Source organism: Marmota monax, unplaced genomic scaffold (genome assembly GCF_021218885.2).
Source record: "Marmota monax isolate L192 unplaced genomic scaffold, Marmota_monax_Labrador192_F-V1.1 WCK01_AAM20220418_F8-fsc00294, whole genome shotgun sequence".
NCBI lineage: Eukaryota > Metazoa > Chordata > Mammalia > Rodentia > Sciuridae > Marmota > Marmota monax.
Genome location: NW_026694653.1, coordinates 1440980 through 1451397, shown reverse-complemented (window position 1 = coordinate 1451397; position 10418 = coordinate 1440980). Strand labels below are relative to the sequence as shown.

General features: G+C 35.1%; 1 pseudogene; it reads left to right on the top strand.

Annotated features, from left to right (window-relative positions):
- Nucleotides 1–6979: 6979 nt before the first annotated feature.
- On the top strand, nucleotides 6980–9685 carry LOC124078378 (small ribosomal subunit protein uS5-like; annotated as a pseudogene).
- The last annotated feature ends 733 nt before the right edge of the window (nucleotides 9686–10418 follow it).

Sequence of the window (10418 nt, the reverse complement as noted above, 5' to 3'; positions counted from 1 at the left end):
CAGTCCATTCACTTTTGTTTTTAATTGATTGGTTTGTGATACTGTGTGTTATGTGTGTTTGTTTCTCTGTTTTGTTTATTTATTTATTTTTGCCTTAAAATTATAATTTTATCCTAGGTAAAAGAACACTTTGTGGGTTACTATAATAATAAGCTCATGAGACTGTAATAATAAGCTCATTACCTAAATTTTAGGTAATAAAAGGATAAATAGACACAGATAATATTTAAATCAAATTTATTTTCACAGGTCAATCTTATGATGAAATACTGAATATATAATACATATGAACTTGTAAAATGAAGTTTGGTGAATAAAATGGCTCTTTATATAAAATTCCAATTCCTAGTGAATTTGCTTGAAAAAGGGTTCTACTGATTTTTTAAAAATATATTGATTTTCAGAATGAATAAATGTGATGGTATCAAACTAAAAGGCTTCTTTACAGCAAATGAAACAATCGAGAGCTCAAAGAGAGTACTTACAGAATGGAAGAAATTCTTTGCCACTGGCACCTCATGTAGAGCATTAATCTCAAGGATATAAAACAACTTAAAAAATTTAGTGCCAAAAAATAAATATCCATAAATGGGCAAAGAAATTGAACAGTGAACAGACACTTAATAGAAAAATAATATGAATTGTCAACAAATATATGAAAAAAATGTTCAACATCTCTACCAATTAGAGAAATGCAAATAAAACACTACACTGATATTTCATCTCACTCCAATCAGAATGGCCACAATACAATTGACAATAAATGTTGGTGAGGATATGGGAAAAGAGTACTTTCATACATTGGTGACAGAATTGCAAATTAGGCAACCACTCTGGAAAGCAGTATGGAGATTCCTCAGAAAACTTGGAAAACAAACAACATTTTACCCAGTTATCTGATTCCTTGGTATATACACAGGACTTAAAAACAGTGTACTATCGTAATGCAGCCACATCAATGTTTATAGCAGTTCAATTCACAATAGCTAAGCTATGGAACCAACCTAGATGCTCCTCAACAAATGAATGGGTAAAGAAAATGTGTATATATATACACAAATGAATATTAATCAGCTATAAAAAAGAATGACTTTTTAACTTTTGTTGGAAATTGGATGGACCTGGAGAATATCATGCCAAGTGAAATAAGCCAATCTCCAAAAAATCCAAAGGTCGAACGTACTTTCTGATATGTGGATGCTAACACACAACAAGGGAGAGAGGGAAAGAATAGAAGTTCAGTAGATTAGACAAGGGGAAATGAAGGGAAGGTATGGGATAGGAAGACAGTGGAATGATTCTGACATAACTTTTCTATGTACATATATGAAAATACCACACTGGTTTCTACATTATGTACAACCACAAGACCAGATCCAACTTAGATGTACTCCATGTTTGTATAAATAAGTCAAATTATACTCCACAATAATGTATAACTAAAAATGAAAAACATTTTCAAAAATATCAATTTTTCAATAGGTGTAATTTTTACCTAAAAATATTGCCACAAATACTGGTTATATGACTTTTGAAAATCAAATCGTTTTGGTTTACCTTGTGAGCCAAGATAGGAGAGTCCATGCCCAAAAGTGGACATTGAAATAGTTTATATTGAAATTGTATGTATAAAGCCAATCACGTAAGGTTACTTTGGTATTAAATAAGAAGATATAGGATGATCATAATTCTTTTTTTCCCCCAGAGTAATAGATGCATTCTTACAACTGTTTCACAGATGTGCATGTATTCCCAGAAACTTGTCAAAGATTGACATGCTTATTTCAGCCTTTTCCCAGATGGTTTTTGTGTGGGGGCTGAAAGAACCCAACTAGCTCGGTTTACCACTGAGCTACATCTCCAGTCCTTTTTTTTTTTCTGGAGACAGGATCTAAGTTGTCCAAGTCAGCTTGGAACTTGTGATCTTCATGCTTCAGCCTCCTGAGTCTCTGGGATTATAGGTATGTTCCACCATGGCCAGCTCTAGATCATCTTTTATCACCCACCATCTATAAGAGGAAACAATCGTTCGATTTATCAAATATACCATAGGATCTTCACTGGCAGCCCTGTCTCTCTGTGTTGTTTTACAGTACTGGGATTGATCCCAAGGGTGTTCTACCACAGAGCTACACCCTTAGCCATCTTAGGGCATCTTCCCCACTTTTGCCATTTTATTTGAATATTTTGAATGCAGATCATAAAGTCCAAAGCATATCAGTCATTTATGGGTGGGAGTGTTACCTGACCAACCAGGGCGCCCGCCTGGATCTCAGCTGGACAGATTCTGCTGCTCATCTTCATAGGAAATAAGCAAATGATGTTTAAAAAAAAATCACTTGCTTTTTAGTTAAGCAGGCAGGCAGCCGAGTCCTGGCTGAACTGAAGGCCATTGGAATACTAGGGCCCCAGCATAGACAATCCCCACTCTTCCCTTTAGGATCCTTCCACAACCCACAGCATATGGCCTTCCCTTGTGACCATGAAGTACCAATAAAAGAAGGAAGATACAGGAGGGGGTACTGGGCTAGGTGCCACATACCTATTATCCCAGTAACTCAGGAGGCTGAGGCAGGAGGATTGCAAGTTCAAAGACAACCTGGGTAATTTAGTGAGACCCTCTCAAGACAGAAAAAGGGCTAAGGGTGTAGCTCTGTGGTAGATCATAATTCTTTATAAAATTATTCTATATAAAGTGTCAATTACTTGAGAAAATGAAGTGATAATAGGATATAATCAAAAAAAGAGAAAAAAATCAGAAAACATGCAGTGAAATGAAGGAAATGAAATACACAGAGCACAATATATTTTATTTATATAGAAGTGGTTACCAGAATGCCTGATGTTTATTCTTTGAGGAGTGATCGTGATGTTTGGTGTTCTAATTTATCTATTTTTTACTTGTATAATCCATTATTTTTTCTTAGTGATAATGTCTTTTTTAAAAAAAACTTAATTTGGTTAATCTCAATCCTTAGTACTTCTCCTTCTCGATCCTATGGATCCCCTTGTGTTTCAGAAAAAAAATCATACTAAAGACAATTTTGATAGGTAAACAAGAAATATGGAATTTAAAGTGTTCATATATAACAGTGTTTCCCATGAGAAATAACTTTTTTTCCTTAACAGAGAAATAGTCACATTTACTTAATGATGTTAAATCATATTATATTTTTCCATGTGTTGGAAAAACTGTTGATTAGCATAACTGGGAAGAAGCATCCAGTTTAATAGATGGAGATCAAAGTGAAGGGAGGAAAACAGCCAGCATCTTGTGAAGGAAAGAACTAGGCTGATGCTAGAATGCTTTCTTTTCTTGTTTTAAAAGCAAACACAGAATTATTTAAGTAATATGTATTCACTGGAGAAATAGAAAATGCAGAAGAAAAGGATGATAATAAAATTAACATTACATTACCTAAAGATAATTACTGTTCATAATTTAAGTATGTGCATCTAGAGTATTCCCTACATGAAACGTATATTCATACACAGTAATATCTTCAATATTGCAAAATTGAAATTATACTGCCACCTTATTTTTGCAACCTGATATGTTTTTTTTCTCTCAAACATCACAACACTATTTCTATGTAAATAATTGCAAATATATAATATCACTCTTAATGGTTCAAGGCACTTAGCAATATATGTTTAACAGTTTATTCACAAACCTTTTAATTTTGGTATTGAATCTTTTTCAGAAACTATATTAAATAAATGCAAGAGAATCAACCATCTTCGAATTTAAGAGAGAGAAAAAAAAAGGAGGATCATTGAGATCACAACTTGCACTATGGATGGAATGAGCACAGTTAACTTTTCAGCCTCATTCCAAACACAGTAAATGATAAATAATAGACCTATAGTATTATTCTGACATTAATTCCTGTCTACACCACGGGAACTGGTAAAAGATTTATCTAGAGTACAATAGCAAATATATAGCAAATATGAATTGATAAAATAAACATGAAAATATGGTGTTAGAATACAAAAAGTCTGTCTCTATTTTTCTATTTTTCTTCTCTCGTTAGCACTAATCTGTCTTTCATAATCATCAGCTTTCATCAATGTTTGTGTGCTACCTTTGAATTTCAGGTTGGATCATTTCAATAAAACTTCTAGAAAGGGAACAATTAGTTTTAAAATAATATAGTTTTTGAACAGCTCATCTGTGTAAAAGGAATTTCTTTCCAGATCACTAACACTTTGTCTGTACTGTAACAATTATTCAACTGCCTGCAGACCCCTCATTCATTGGCCTTTTTGTACTATTAATTATTTATTCTTTCCATCATTTCTCACCTTGTCAGCTTATATTTTGTAGTACAATGTTAATATGATTTCCTTCCATACATTTGAACTCCCTTTCTTTTATTTCTTCTCTTGTACTATAAACAAAACAGCCCCCTTTTTTTTTTTTTGGTACCTGGGATTGAAATCAGGAGCACTCTACCACTGAACCACATCTCCAGCCCTATTTTGTATTCTATTTAGAGACAGGGTCTCACTGAGATGCTTAGTGACTCACTTTTGCTGAGGCTGTCTTTGAACTGGAGATCCCTCTGTCCCAGTCTCCTGAGCCGTTGGGATTATAGGCATGTGCCACTGCGCCTGGCAACACTTAGCCTTTTGAAACCAATTATTTTTCTCTGTAGGAATTCATCTCAATATTTGAATATTTGGGTAAGTTAAATACTGATTAAACAAAATAAATGCATGATACCATACATGAATTGGTCAAATGGTCAATACCATGAAATCCTACTAAGATTACAAAATAATTTCACCTGTCTAATATTCAAGTTGATTTCAAACATTTTTTTGCCTCCTTTCAGCTCCTATCCTTGCCTTTTATTCCTCTTAAGAAATAGAAACTTTATTTCAGTTTTCCCAGCAAACCTTGCATCATCCTGTACCATATTGTCTCCCTGACATTCAGTTACAAGGAAAATAATAACCTTCATTCTATCACAGGTCAGTTCTCTACTTATGTTTAAATTCCTTTCTACAGAATATTTTACACAGATTTCATTCACTCTTTTATCCTGATCCCCAGTTTTTCTTGCTCTGCTATTCATTCCATAAATACAGAAATTAATTATGGTAACTCTTAATGTAAAAATCTACAGTGTACTCACAATCTCTTCTAGTTACCAGCCCTCCCTACTGAAAAGTCTTGTAATTGTCTGTCATTTCCAACTACTTACTTTTCTTATCCCTTTCCTTAACCACTATAAAACCAGGCTTCTATGCATGTCACTGACTTAAGGTTCTTCCTGTCAAAGATATCAATCATCTTCCCAGTCCTTTTTACAACCTCTACATCAGTGCTATTCAAAACATGGGACAAGGCACAGCAAAATCCACAATGTAAGAACAACTTCAGTTGATCTTCTCTTTATTATTCATCCCTTATTAAAAGAGGCACTCAGGTGCTCAATCCAAAATCTGAAGTCATCCTTGATTTCTCCCTTTGCTAAATACTCACACTTGTTCTTTCAGCAAATCAATTTTGTCTGACATGTTTCTTGTAAAAAGCATTTTCTCTCATGCAGACTATTACAGTGACATTATACAAATCCTTCTATATCCTCTCTTTTACCACCAGAGTACATTGTATTAATAGCAACTAGAGTAATACTTTAAATGTAAATCAGATTACAATACTCCTCTACTAAAAATCCTTCAATATCTTCCTATTTATCTTAGAATAAATTCAAACTTTCTATTTTGGTCAGTGTACATGACCTGACACTCATGTAAAGTTGAATTTTGTTGTTGTTGTTGTTTTGTTTTATTTTTTAAATACAATTACTCCTTTTCTTTCCAGATAATAAATTTATTCTACATAGATTAGCCACATTGATACCTTTTTAAAAAATTAAATTTTATTGTGTATATTTAAGATATGCAACATGGAGTTATGGGGCAAATACAGATCATGAAAACCTTGCTTTAGTAAAACAAATTAACAAACACATCATCTTACCTAGTTACCTATATATTTATACTAAGGAAGCCAGACTCGGTGGTACACTCCTCTAATTTTAGCAGTCTGGGAGGCTGAGGCAGGAGGATAGCAAGTTCAAAGCCAGCCTCAGCAAAAGTGAGGCACTAAGCACTCAATGAGACCCTGTCTCTAAATAAAACACAAAATAGTGCTGGGGATTTGGCTCAGTGGTTGAATGCCCTTAAGTTCAATCCTGAGCACCTCCAAAATAAATAAATAAACAAACAAACAAACAAATAAATAAATGGTAAGAGACAGCTAAAAGTAAATTGAGCTTGAATTCTACATACAATAGAATTTTATTACCTATAGGCTTACCCTCTAGATCCATTTATTCTACATTATGCTACTTTATATCCTCAGGCACACCTCTCCTATCCTCTCTCCCCTCTTCCCTCACCCCTGGTCAACACTATTTTGTTGTCTCAGTTTATATTTGATTTTTTTATTGCACATATAAATGATGTCATATAATATTTTTCTATCTATATGTGGCTTATTTCAACTTAACATTTTGGTCTCTTCTAAAATCTTCCTCAAAGCCTGGTCCCCAAACCAGCAGCATATACACTACCTGGGAATTTATAGAAATGTGAATTCTTAAGTATTTCTCAAGACCTAGTGATTCAAAAACTCTGGATGTGGGGCAAGCAGCTAGGGTTTAACAGGTTCTCCATGTGGTTTGGATGCATGTTCAAACCCAGGCATTGCTGTTAATGCATGGTATTGCTGCCTTAGGGGCTGTATTTGTCCTTTTTCATACCTGGGATATCCAGCTTCAGCCCTTGGCTTGGAAGAGCTCCTGAGGTCCAGCATGTGTTGCTGAATCTAAACTTCCACTCCCATTAAACATGATTGAGTCACTTGTTTATTGTATTATCTGTCACTCTCTCTATAATGCAGTCTTCAACATGGCAGGGCCTTGTCAGCCTTGTTTAGTGCTTTAATAATACTGCCAGCTCAATGTCTGACACAGGGTAAGCACTCTGTAAATGCGTGTAAAATGAGTGCATCCACCATGAGAATCTGTAAATAATAATTTGATTAGTGAATAATTTTATAAGCTCTACTAAATTGCCTGATATTTATCTTTTGATTGAAAAGAAAAATCTTTCACTTTACCTCAGAATGAAAAAAGGCAAACTTCATTATTTGTACAGCAAATATGTTTTAATGAAAGATATTTTTATCTACTTCTTCAATTAGCAAATTAATAAATAATTTTACATTAACTATTGATCATCTAAGCACTGAGCAATTTGTCATGGTTTATAAAATGGAAAAGCTGACTTTGAGTTAATATCTTAAATAGGTTATCAAGGAAGAAATTCATATATTATTCATATATCTATATGATACAAATCACAAATGTAATATATAACTGATATTTTTTAAAGTTGTAATGACTTTGGCTATAGATCACTTACAATTGCACTATGCAATAACTTAAAAAAGTACATGGGTGACTGTTTTAATCAGGAATACAGAAGACTTGAACTGAGTGAAATATAGAGCCACTGGTAATTTATTTGGTATATGAATTTGTGTATAGAATAAAGTTAAAAAGAGAAATCTTGAGTTGGACGACACCAAAAAAAACTGAGAAGGGCATCTCATAAAGATTATTTTTAAAAAGAGTATTTCATATTATAATACAGAAAATATATTTTCAGCACTTAATAAATGTAGGTTTCACTATATGAACAAGCAAATCAGGATACAGATGAGAGAAGAACTCCAAAGAAAAATACAGTATTTCTCTTATCCATGAGTTCACTTTCCTTGATTTTAGAAACCCACAAATAATCAGAGTCCAAAAGCATTAAATGAAAAATTTTAAAAACAAATAATTCATAAATTTTAACTTCCATACTATTATGAACAGTATGATGAAATCAACCTGCTCTGACCATATTGAGAACTGAATCATTCCATTGTCCAATAAGTCCACACTGTATATGCTACCCATTTACTAGTCACTTAATAGCCACCTCAATTGTCAGATAAATCTACGTGATATTGCTGTGTTTGTGTTTAAGCAATCCTTATTTTGTTGAAGAATGACCCCAAATCCCAAGGGTAGTGATGTGGAAATTTAGACATGCCAAAAATAAACTGTAAAGTGCTCCCTTTAAGTGAAAAGTTCTTAATTTAGTAAATGAAAGGTGGTAAAATAATGTGGTATGATTACTAAGATTAATGGTAAGAATTAATCATCTATCCATGAAAGTGAAGATGGAAAAAGAAAGGCATGTTTGCCGCAGTCTGGCTGGGCACAAAATAACCAAGCCACCATGAGGCACTTGTAGGTTCAAACAGGAACTCCTTTATAGCCCGAACTCTACCGGCACTCCACGCGCACTCCCCAGGAACTCTCTCACCCTCCACCGGGCTCTGCTGGAACTCTATGGGAACTCCCAGAGAACTCAAAAGTAGTGGGCACGGAGGCAGTAGGAACCGCCCTATTTCCAGACAGCAGGGGTCTATATACAACTGAATACACAGCCTGTTTCAATCCAGCATCATCCAGCCACAGCAATTATACACAGCTTAACTTAATTATCATCATCTTAATGGCTCGCTGGCATCACCTCTCAAACACTCTTTCTGGCAAAATGCTAGACGCCATCCCACCTCAGCTGTGCCTCTCAACACATATTATTTATGCAGCCACATTTCCAACTGAAAAAGTTGCAACCACATGCTATGTGCTTAGATGAGATGGAAAGACATCAAATTATGCATGTACAGGAAAATCATAACATGTAGAGTTTCTTCTCTGGGAAAACACTAAATGGCAGAGAACACTGGAAGGGTGTGGAAGCCCTGGGGGCTCTGGAATGGGTAGCCATGGTGACTTCCTCAGAAGCTTAAGTAGCCATCCCTAAGGCCACTGTTGCAGACATAGTAGGGGTCAGAGCCACGGCCATAGAGCTCATAGAGGCAATACTAAAGATGAGGAGTCAATCAGTCACCAAGCTGGGCTACCTGGTCAAGAATATGAAGATCAAGTCCCTGGAGGAGATCTACTTCTTATCTTTGCACTTCAAGGAATCTTAGATGATTGACTTTTTCCTGGGAACATCACTCAAGGATGAGGTTTTATAGATGAGGTCTGTATAGAAGCATACTCTTACTGGCCAGTGGACCAGGTTGAAGGCATTTGTAGCTATCCAGGATTACAATGGTTGGTTGGCCTAAGAGTTAAGTGTTCCAAGGAAGTAGACATTAATATCCAAGGGGCCCTCATCCTGGCCAAGCTCTCCATTGTTCCTGTACAGAGAGGCTACTGAGGGAACAGGATTAGCAAGCCCGAAACTGTCCCTTGAAAAGTGACAGCATGTTGTGGTTCTGTGCTAGTGTTGCTCATCCAAGAGGTACTGGCATTGTCTCAGCCACTATGGCCAACAAATTGTTGCTGATGGCTGGTATTGATGACTGCTTTACTTCACCAGGGGCTGCACTGCCACCTTGGGCAATTTTGCCACAGTCACATTCGATGCCATCTCCCAGACATACAGCTACTTGACCCCTGATCTCTGAAAAGATACTGTTTTCACCAAAACTCCCTATCAGGAATTCACTGACCATCTTGTGAAAACTCCTACCACAGTCTCTCTATGGGAAGAGCCTTACTCAAGCTGTGGCTACAATTTTGGAGAAAAATAAAATGAATGTAACCTGTTTATAAAAAATTAAAAACAAAATAACTTATATAGGGGTTAGGACTATCTGTGGTTTTTGCATTCATTGAGGGTCTTGGAGCACGACCTTCATGGATAAGGAAGGAGAACTATAAAGCTAAGACAATATCAGAGTACAGATTTTAAAAGGAACAGTAGAAACTTAGCTGAGTTTTACATTATATATTCCTTATTTGTTGAATTGATTGAGAAAATTTTTGTTGTTGTAGGCTAGCAGTTAAGTAATTTATCCTGCTACATATTGCCAAACAAGTTTGAGCCTTCAGGTACAACATAGTCACATCAATTCTATCCTGTCTATAATTTGTTATTGTTTTTTGCCATTGACTTTAAAATCAGGTTTTTGAGGGACATTTTTGTGTATTCTCCAATCCAGTCTTGACTCTTGCCTCATAAATGATTGTAAATAAATAGGAAAAAAAATTAAATCAGAGGATGGGAATGGTTTCCTGTTGTTGGTTACTTGCCCAGAGCTCTCTGGGATAATTGTTCTACAAATATCTTCTCTTCTAGGAGGTAAGTTCATGATGCCAGGAGTTTTCTAACATAGAAACTTTGTTACCATATTTTACTAAGGATCCTACCCCACCATTCTATAGAAAGTACTTCCATCATTCTCACCAATCAAGTCTTCCAGAAGACACATTTTTGTTTTATTTAATTTCTTAATAGTGTTAGCCATAATAAACTATATCTTT